The following is a 9380-nucleotide window of genomic DNA, read 5'->3' on the forward strand; positions in this document are numbered from 1 at the left end:
CCGAGCCAGGTTTTCTCCGTATGTACCGGCACAAAGATGTACTGCTACAAGGGGGATTCTGTGTGCGTCTGTCTTGCTTTTTTTTTTTAAGTGTGCAATCACTTCCCCAGACTGAAAACCTAGACTATCGTGGGAGCTGCAAAAGGGCGGAGGGGGTGCTATGAGTGTTCACTCCTGAGATAGCAAAGTGAAGACAAGCAGTGTCTGGCTGCGGTGGCTCTCATCAAGCAGCGAGACTGCTGATGGGAGTCACGCTGCCCTCCTCGCCTCTTCCTCCCCCTCGTACTCTTGATGGGAGTCATGCTCTTTTTTTCCCCCTCCTCCTGCCCTCATGTTCCCCTCATTCCTCCTCCGTCCGTCCAAACTGAATTACTGCGACTGAAATAGCAGCTAAAAGACTTAATTAGGGAATGGAGCCAACGTCCAAAAGCACAAACAGTGGTGATGCTTTGGAAGGTTTTTTTTTTTGTGGAGGAGGCTCTGATGTTAAGCCCCGCAGTCAAAGAGCGGATACATGAAGCAACACCGGGAGGAATGAGGGACTTTCTTTTGTTGTGGCGGCTGAACCGCAATGTAAACTCACAGAGACGACGACGGAAAAAAGGGGAATTCTGCTTTTCGTCTCTGCAGTGTCGACTGCTCTGTAGGCTAATTAGCAAAATGCAAAGGGGCAAAAAATAAACATGTAGCCACATAATAAGGAGATGTGGAGAAAAGCCACAAAGCTGCGACGCTGGAAACAAGAGGGGGGAGTCAAAGAAAGATTTGAGTCTGTGAGGATGTAACACAAGAAAGTTACAAACCCTTTTTTTCCCATTTAACAAAGTGGAGCTGGTACCTCTCAAGGATTTCTCTCTGTGAACCTTTTTATTGTTGACTGCAGACTTTTTTTTTTTTTTTAAAGCACTGCAAGAAAACAGCTCTGCAAACCGACCAAGCAAGCAAAGAAGCCTGGCTGGTATCCGAACAAACCCCCCTGTCGAATAAAATACAACAACAGCGAAATGATTTTCTCAATGGCTCCCACAAGACGGGAAAAGTACAGAGAGAGGGAGAGAGGTAGAGGAGAGGAGAGGGGAGACATTTCACAGCAGCAACAGTGTGGGAGACAGAAGGAGGGGAGACTTGGAGAGGGAGAGGAGAGATTATTGCTTGCTTGAGAGCAGCAATCTTGAGCTGTGCCATGAATACCAAAGACTGCACAGCCCTACAGTCTCTCTCTATACTCCCCCATTGAAAACGCAGCAGAATTGCAGCTGCCCAAAATTATACCCGATATCTCACTTTACTCTGAGCTGCAGCTTCATCCAGCCATAGTTATTCCTGTCAAACCAGCACGCTGTGAGACTCCACCAGCAAAGAGCCGTTACAGCTGGATGTCAGTGGCTGTCTGTGCAACAATTAAAACCCCCCAAAAAAAGATGTAATGTGGCCCTACAGGGGCAATAAGCCCAACGCAGGGACCTAATTGAGCGCAGAATGAGCCTGAGTGAGCCTACGGGCAAGTGATCTGTATGCAATTTTTATGCAGTTTCACCGGCGCTGGCGCACGCGGAAAAGGACAAGGACGCAGCTCTGGTGGAAGTATTCAAATGGACTGGATACTAAGGAGTCTTTAGGGGCTCACATTTTAAGATCTTAATTCCACAAAGTGATAATGAACCCTGAAGAGAGCAGTAAGACCAAGAGAGGAGGACATGAAAGATGCTGCGGTTCAAAGTTTAACCTGTATAAATAACGCTTTCTGGATGAAAGAGGCCTACACTCCAAGTAAATGCACATAAAGCTGACACTCCTAAAAGTAATCACTATTTTTTTTGTCTTGAGTTATGCCGTGATTGCTTTTTGAATGATCGGATCCAACGGATAAACATCCATCAAGCTTCTGTTGACGGGGATCCAGAGAAAAGTTGTGCGTCGCCGTTACGCGGAGACGCCGGGAGGCACCGAGGCAGCGAAAGGCAGCCTTCGCTGAGATTAGCCTCTCACTATACGTGGCCAGACACACACACGCACGCACACACATTCGCCTGTCGCAAATGCACTCTTGCAGGCGCACACACCAAACGCGCAAATGTGCAAACACACGCCGATGCACACTGCGCTTGAAATGTGAAAGAAATAACAGTCTGTGTTCAATCCAACCGTCCTCCAGCGGACCAGAAGAGCGAATAAAGTCTCCTCTGTCACAGCCAGCAGCTCAACAAACACACACAAGTCTACAGATTCTGTTGCCATCCCTAATGCGCAAAGGCTCTGTGGGCTTTTCGTGCCTTATCCGGTATTCGCTGAAACAATAACCAAGTCCGACATCCTCTCACGGTGACCTTTTTAATATGTATATGCAGTGTTCGTATGACAACGCAGGATTCATCCAGAGGCGAGCCACAATTTTCCCCTCAGCATCCCGGGAACCCGAAACATCTCACTTCTCTCTCTCTCGCCTGTTTTACGCTCATTAAAGCCTCTGCAGAAGGAGACGCGCGGACAGTAAAGAAACAAGAGGGGAGGGAAGGAAAAAAAGATGAATGGGACTGTGTTGAAATCCCAGTCCTCTAACTCAAGCGGTCCTTACCTTGGAAGTGAGAGACTCCGCGCGCAGCCCGTCTCTCCAAGGAAATTTCCCCAATACATACAAGCCAGCAGAAACGATCACTTCTCTCAAGTAGTGTTGCTTCTTCTCTCAGATGTCCAACACATCCACAGATTGAAAGCTCTGTTTGGGTGCGCTTGGAGAAGAGGAGGGTGATAAAAAAAATAAAAGAAGAGCCAGTAAGTCGGTTCTCCTCAAACCCTAAAATGTTCCCTCTCCTGTTTTTTATCCGCTGGAGCGCAGAGGCACAAAAAAACCCCAAACCAACCAACGCTTGTCACTGATGGATAGAAAAAAAAAACAGCAGTAGAGCGTCTTGACAAGGTTCCAAGATTGAAGTGATGATGAAGAGTGCTGAGGAGGTGGGTGTCAGGAGAGAAAAAGAGGGGGAATCACCGTAGCATCCCTCCCTCCTTCCTTCTTTTTCCTTCGGGTATCAAAATCCGGTGACCGCACCACCAGCGCCGTTTATCCGTCCTCCCTCCACGAGCCTCGGAAGCGGAGTGAGGGAAGCTGAGCGGGGCGCGCGACGGCAGCACGGAGAGAGAGAGAGAGAGGAGAGAGAGTGAGGAGAGAGAGAGAGAGATGTCGCTGCCGATGGAGGGCGTTGGAAACTAAAGTAACCCTCTCTCACTGCTCTGACTTTCTCTTCTCTCTGTACTCCCCTGCTTTCTATAATGATCGTACAATATTTGGATACTATTTAAATATCCTGTCATGGGGCTGTGGGAATATGTTTCTGCACCACAGAGAACAAATAACAATTTAAAAGCAATAAAAAAAACACTTCTGACACCCACAGATGTGACAGAATATTATAAACAACAGTAAAAAAAATATATGTAAATGTGGATGTATCATATAGTGTTTGTAAAAATCAGCTATATTTATTGCCAAGTTGTTTGTTATAGTGACACAGCACGCTGTCACATCCAGACTGAGGGGCTGCAGCAGAAGGAGCCCTGCAGTAGAGGGGCTAAACGAATGCAACAGTTGCTCTTCCCTGATTGGCCGAGAGCAGCGTCCAACCGCTGCCGGAGCACATTTAGAATCTCGCAGGCAGCCAATGAGAGAAGGGGAGGGAAGTGCGGAGGGAGGGGCGGCTGTGGAAGAGCCTTCTTCCTGAGAGGTGATTGGCTGATTAACGGGTCCCGTTTAAAATACCTCCCGGCCAGTGATGGAAGAGGAGGAACTGTTGGAAAAGAAAGAAAATATCATCAACATTTCAGTCAGGTGAAACAGATGATTTATGACGCTCTGCATCGATGTCTTGTAGGAGTGTTGCAGACATACAGAGCTTGAATGATTGTTTTAATGCAGGGTTAGTGCCTTAAATATGCGTACTGTGCAAGCAGCCCTATCTTGCAAGGAATGAAAAACTCCTGTAGCGTTTGCTGCCTCCGGTGTTAGAAAATAAAGTGGCTTAACGGGGTTAAAATGCAACTGGACTTGTGCATTATTGACGTTTGTTAAATGCAATTAGAATAAATAATTAATTCAAACATCTAGACTTTCATAGGACATAGATATTAGATATTAGTTTTGCATCAATATGCTCTATAAAGAGAAAATGTCTTTACATGTTTCAGCTAGCTTAGCACAACAACTGGAAGAAGAAGCAAACCAATTTTTGTCGATAATGCATTGTAACAATTCCAAGATAGATAGACCCACACTGAACAAATGTATGTTACAATTAGAGATGAGCTGTCATGGTTTAAAGCTGCTATAAGGAGTTTTTCGCTGGTTATGAAACAGACTGAAATTAACACTGATGCCTCTATATGAGCTACAAATGCAAACAAGACCATCAGCAACGACACTGATTATATCTTTAGTTATTTTTAATGTCTGTAACCACTGTAGGTGTCAGACGAGGCCGCTAAATCAGCCTTTTTTAAAATATTTTCCACAGCAAAGATTCACAGCGTTTACATGTTAAAAGAAAGCAGGATGAGATTTGATCTTACAGGACAAGATCAGCAAAGACATAAGAGGTACCACTTTGTCCATGGGTCGCCAAAATCAACACAAACCGAAAAATTCCTCACAGGAGCTTTAAGACGAGCATCGGCATCAGTCGTTCAGCGAATGTCCTAAAACTGGAGGAAGCAAACGATACATGGATCAACAAAGTCTTTGTATGGAGATCTGATTGGATGGATGAATAAACGTCACCGCAATTTGAAGCTCATTTTATTTAGTGGACCACTATCGTACTTTTTTTTTTCTGTAAATGGACAGTGGCAAGGCCTGCATGGTACGGCCTGCATCAAACATCACTGGCTGGATTAGAAGTGCAGTTATATAGTGTGGACTGTATCCATTTGGCTCCCAATGCACTCCAGAGCTGTCCTAGCCTTAAGAAAGAAGCCCTTTAAACCCAGCCCATGATCTTTACTTGCCAAACCAAGTTGTTTTTTGCTTATGATGAAACTGGCTTTAAATGTGGGTGACTTATTTAGCTATGTCCCTTCTAGCAGCTTCTCAGAAGTCCTCTTGTCTACACAGTGAAGTCACTGGCTTTACAAAGTGTTTGATACTGTGAACAAGCAGGATGCGCTGTTACTAGATCTCTGACTAACAATTCAACCTGTAAATAGTGTGAAAATCATGCAGATGTTATAGTAATTCAACCTGAGATAAGTGGTTGTACAAAGCAAGACATGGAGATGCTGGGGATTGAACCCAGGACCTCATACATGCGAAGCATGCGCTCTACCACTGAGCTACATCCCCATACGTCACCTTTCATGGAGTCATCACTAGAACAACTGGATCTCAACTGTGAACCACATTGGGAAATTTGACAAAGTAATGAGGTCTTATGTCACTTTTTAACGGCTCAAAGCCAAAAGCAGTCCTTTGTGTCAGTCTCTGAATGTATTTTTGCCCGTTAATGGCAGAGGTTTGAAAAGCTCTGATATAGTGCTCATTTGCAAGACGGACAGCAGGAGCTTTCATTCATTGGGGAACAGTGGCTGATAATACACATTTTCATTATGGCATCCAGCAAGCCTTTATTACTTTGGATGCAAAATGACATAATTAGATTAAGATAAAGGGCAGGTTGTCAAATGTAATTAGAGGGTATTTTTGGCCATTATGAATGAACACGTAAACAACTGCAGCCCCCTTTGCACAGTCTCTTTATTTCAGGCTGTCTGCTACGCACACGGATTAAAATTAGTTTCAATAAATTAGCCATTTTTGCATGTGCTCAAAATTGTTAATGCATGCTAACTTGTCCTCATGTTTTCTTATATAACGCTGCCAGTTCAAGGCACTGCGAGACAACGCTAAAAAAAAAGAGGAATTGATTTGTTTCTCCTCTTCAAAGACGGATGGATTTCATGGTTTTTAAAGCTTTTATGTGCACACTTACCTTTCTCCCTGGTGCTGAGTGAGGATAAAAGTGTTCCTCCAATTTTCACCCCAGAAAACGACCAGAGCAGAAAACATTAGGTCTTCAATTTTTAAACTGGGATTTCTTCTGGGGAATGTTTGTGGGGGCAATTTACGTTTAGATAAAAACACCCTATAAAACAACCATGAGGTTTATTTAAAACTCAAGTTGTATCATATGTTGAATTAAAATCATAAATTGCAAGATGCTTGCTGTACTTCCCAGCAGGGCCAGGAACACACATTCAGTTTATGATTACTTACTGTCGATGTCGTGGTCAGACGCTAGAGTAAAGTTTAGAGTTGAACTTATGGATAAAAGTCAAACTACTGTGACTGAGGGGATGTGACTTTGATTGGACCAAACCAGACGGTCAGTTTGGTGTCCCAGCAGGGTCATTATGGAGCTGCGTTGCCCCCCCGCTGTGCGATGTTGGTTCAACCCGGTTTTAATTGCTGCCTGAAGCTCCTGAACTTGTGAGAAATTGTGATTGTTAAAAAAAAAAGTGCATTTTGTTTGATGCAGGAAGCTTGATAGTTTTGGCAAAAGTCTTTGAGTATGAGCGGCCAAGTGAGCTCATTAGCCACTCTGTCCAAGGCAGAAATATAAAGGTACCTCATCGCAGGGATTGTTTAGCATACCTTGTAAATAAATACTTGTGTCCCAATGATAAGGATAAGCGCTCAGTGAAGAACGATGACCCTTAGTGGTCACTGCAACCCAAGCTGCATTGCCACCTTCAACAGACCCAGGCTCCATAATACAAGCTTCAGGTATTGATAACGCCGATAATAATGTTTTAAACACACAAAAAAAGAAGAAGAGTTTGTAGAGAGAGATGTGTTAGAAAGAAGACGGAGAAGGCAGAGCCAGAGCGAGGTGCCCTGTTCGGGGTTAGCACTCACCACCGCCGGGCCGGCCTGTACGCTCTACCTCCACCTGCTCCCTCATAAAAATGATGGAAGAGAGGAGAGAGCGAGGAACATGGGGGTTAAGGTTAGGGTAGCCCCAACCCTAGGCCAATACTACCGACCCTACCACATGGCTTTTAACGGTCCCCACAACTCAAACTTGTAGTTAGATGGGTAATGAGAGCCAGCACCTCAACAGGGTTATCAAGTGGGCAGCTCCCTTCAACGGTGTTTCCTCATCAGCTAGCTCTGGCGTCCCAGAACCCCCCCCCATCAAAACTTGTGGTATGAAGATCATTCTTACACATATTCTTTCCATGCGATTTTAAAACATCCCTCTGGCCATTTCCATCACAAATCTGATTTCCTCTCGTCCCTATCTGTCAAAACGATTGATTTGATCCAACCATCTCATCAGTATCAATTCCTCCAGAAGCATCTTGACCCAAACATGACATGTGTTCTTAAAAACCCATGCATTTCCCATACACCACTAATGCTCCCTTCACTGCTGCTTTGACCTGTTCTTGTTTTCACTCCGCTAACTGGCTAGCTGTCAACATGCCCTTCAGGTTAAGTAATGCAGAAATATAGAGAGAGTGCTGTCAGGTCATGGGTAAACTAGAAATGAATTACAGACATGACTTGTCAGGGTATCATTACGGTGAAAAAGACACGCTTCAGGGTTGAGTTTCCTGAGTTTCCATTTGCCTTCAGGTGTCTTCAGACCAAAAGCAAAGCGAGTGTCCTCCTTGCATTATGAGCATCAGTGTGACTCATTTGTATTTATTCACATTGGTTAAACACACCCGATGAATATTCTACTTCAGGACATGTTAGAAAACCAACTGCTATACATATCATCACCCTTAGGGGCACAGGCTTGTATAATTCTACAGCCTTCTTGAGGGACTTTGTCTGGATGTACTTTACTGCTGCTACTTGAGATTTAACCAGTGCCGGGCTTTCTGTTTCAGCAGCTGTACATTTGTCTCTGGTACAGTTTCCCTGTAACTAGCAAATGGTAAATGGACTGCACCCAATAGCACTTTTCTAGTCTTGCGACCAGTCAAAGCTCTATGTCGCATTCACCCACTCACACACACATGGCAGTAGCTGCTACGTAAAGTGCCCAACTGTCAGTCAGTCATCTAACTCACACACCGATGCCACCAGGACCAATTTGGGGTTCAGTGTCTTGCCCAAGGACACTTCGACATGTAGAGTGAGGGAGCTGGGGATCGAACCACCAACCTTCTGATTGAAAGACGACCAACTCTACCACTGAGCCACAGCCGCCCCTTAAATCGCAATCATCGAAAATCGTAATAGTGTTACGCCTTCACAACACAGCGTCAACCAATTTCCATTTACCAAACATCTTTGCATTGACTGGGTTTGTATTGGCTACAGTGGTCAGCAGTTCAGTGTTCGATATGTTTTTATTACAAGTATAAAAGGCAAAAAAATGAACAACAAATTTATGATTTAAAGGCGGCCAACCTTTACCGACCTGCATATACAAACCACAAACTTTCAACCGAAGGCCTCTTACTCAAACCTGTAAGGATCTATCTCAGCAGACACAGTGTTTACACGAATGCACTGTGTGTCACAAAGAGCAATTGAAACTGAAGCACTGCACATGTTGGGAGACGTGCAGTGATACTGTGTGTGGCGGCCACTGTGAGAGCCTGCAGTCTTATGTTGTAAACATTCAGCTGAGGCTGCACTTCTGAGCGGTCTGGAGTCAAACAGGCTGACCCACAAACCCCTAACAGTAAGGGGACATTCACCAGGAGTTTGGCCAAACACAGAATGCACACAGACAATCATATACATACAGTATATAAACACTAGTTCATAATGAAAACAAGAGAAACACAAGCTAAAAGTGTAGGAGGATTGCACAAGCCTGCAAAATTATAAGCAAGGACAAGGAGAGGGCAGCGAGGAAGAGCTGTTCCCCTCTTCGCCTTGATGATGTCACTGCTCAGTTATAAAGTATTAACACCCAGCTGCACAGGCAAGACTGCAAACTGCTCTATTTTAGACAACTGTGTATGTGTGTGTGCGTTAAAGACAGATCAGTAGAGCAAGCAAATTCATGCATGCTTGTGTGAGTTGGCTTGTTTTATTTTAGTAAATTTGTGTTTTAGCGAGGGTTTATTTGTCCGTAAACATAATTATAGTTGACGTGCGTGTGTCTGTGTGCTTAACGCTGATTCAGTCATGACTAAGGATGTTTAAGCCTGAGTCTGGCTGTTTCCATCTTAAGGATGAATGATCATGAAACAAAGAGACAACCACAGCTTAGCTACAAAAATATACCGTGCAACAAGACCTGAGTCTTCTTCACAATCTGATCTGTAAAAGGTTTGATTTTGCAGCTAAAATCGTCTCTTTAGATGCACTGAAACAGAAATATGTATTTGGTTCGGGAACAGCTTTAGTGTTGATATTGAGCTAT

The 9380-nt window shown here is 44.3% G+C and overlaps 1 protein-coding gene and 1 non-coding gene across 2 annotated transcripts in view; both read right to left on the reverse strand.

The window, feature by feature from the left end:
• Positions 1-3073, reverse strand: part of cdh11 (cadherin 11, type 2, OB-cadherin (osteoblast)) — a 95169-nt gene extending 92096 nt beyond the window's left edge. The window contains exon 1 of the mRNA XM_069658081.1: positions 2576-3073. The gene's annotated coding sequence lies outside the window, so the exon portion shown is untranslated. The remainder of the gene's footprint in view (positions 1-2575) is intronic.
• A 2187-nt stretch (positions 3074-5260) lies between these two features.
• trnaa-cgc (transfer RNA alanine (anticodon CGC)) lies at positions 5261-5332 on the reverse strand. The gene has a single exon. It is a non-coding gene; the product is annotated as a tRNA-Ala (tRNA).
• Positions 5333-9380: the final 4048 nt, after the last annotated feature.

This window comes from Semicossyphus pulcher, unplaced genomic scaffold (genome assembly GCF_022749685.1).
Source record: "Semicossyphus pulcher isolate SPU_LCO1_2020_fin unplaced genomic scaffold, fSemPul1.0.p SCAF_12, whole genome shotgun sequence".
In the NCBI taxonomy this organism is placed as follows: domain Eukaryota; kingdom Metazoa; phylum Chordata; class Actinopteri; order Labriformes; family Labridae; genus Semicossyphus; species Semicossyphus pulcher.